Below are 801 nucleotides of genomic sequence, written 5' to 3' on the forward strand. Positions count from 1 at the left end.
TAAATAGACCTTACAACGTGCAGCTACAAAATAGGAACTAAACAACTGAAACAAATTGACTCCTACAAGTCAGGAGACTTATTCAAAACGATTGAAACATTCAAACTTGACCAATTGACTCTAATTGATTCTTCATTCCCTCCCTTAAACTGAAAGTGCCTCCTTTCAGTTTATTCCTTCTTGCTGCAGATTCCCATCCTACCTCTGAGCTTTTCGAACACTTCGAGTTTGACTGCCTTAGTCATAACATCTGATAGCTGATCTCCGGTTGAACAGTAATCAAGCTGTATGGTCCCATCATTCACAAGTTCACGCAGAAAATGATACCTCACATGAATGTGTTTGCTTCTCCCATGTAACACCGGGTTTTTTGTCAGCTTGATAGTTGAGCTATTGTCACAAAATATCACAGTACCTTCACCTTGATCAGAACCAATTTCCTCCAGCACATTCCTCAACCACACAGCTTGACACGCCCCAAATGCAGCAGCCACGAACTCAGCTTCAGTGGTTGATAACGTCACTATAGGTTGTTTCTTTGACGACCACGAAACAGCTCCTCCTCCCAGCATAAACACGTAACTGGAGGTGCTTTTTCTGTCATCCACATCTCCTGCATAATCACTATCAACAAATCCAACAAGCCTTTGATCTCCTCCTGGCTTATATTGAATTCCATACGCAGTTGTACCCTTAATATATCTCAGAATCCTCTTGGTGGCAACGCAGGTGTTGTTCAGTTGGATTTTCCATATACCTACTCACCAAGTTCACCGAGAAAAATAAATCTGGTCTTGTGGC

Source organism: Arabidopsis lyrata (assembly GCF_000004255.2).
Source record: "Arabidopsis lyrata subsp. lyrata unplaced genomic scaffold ARALYscaffold_3, whole genome shotgun sequence".
Taxonomy (NCBI): domain Eukaryota; kingdom Viridiplantae; phylum Streptophyta; class Magnoliopsida; order Brassicales; family Brassicaceae; genus Arabidopsis; species Arabidopsis lyrata.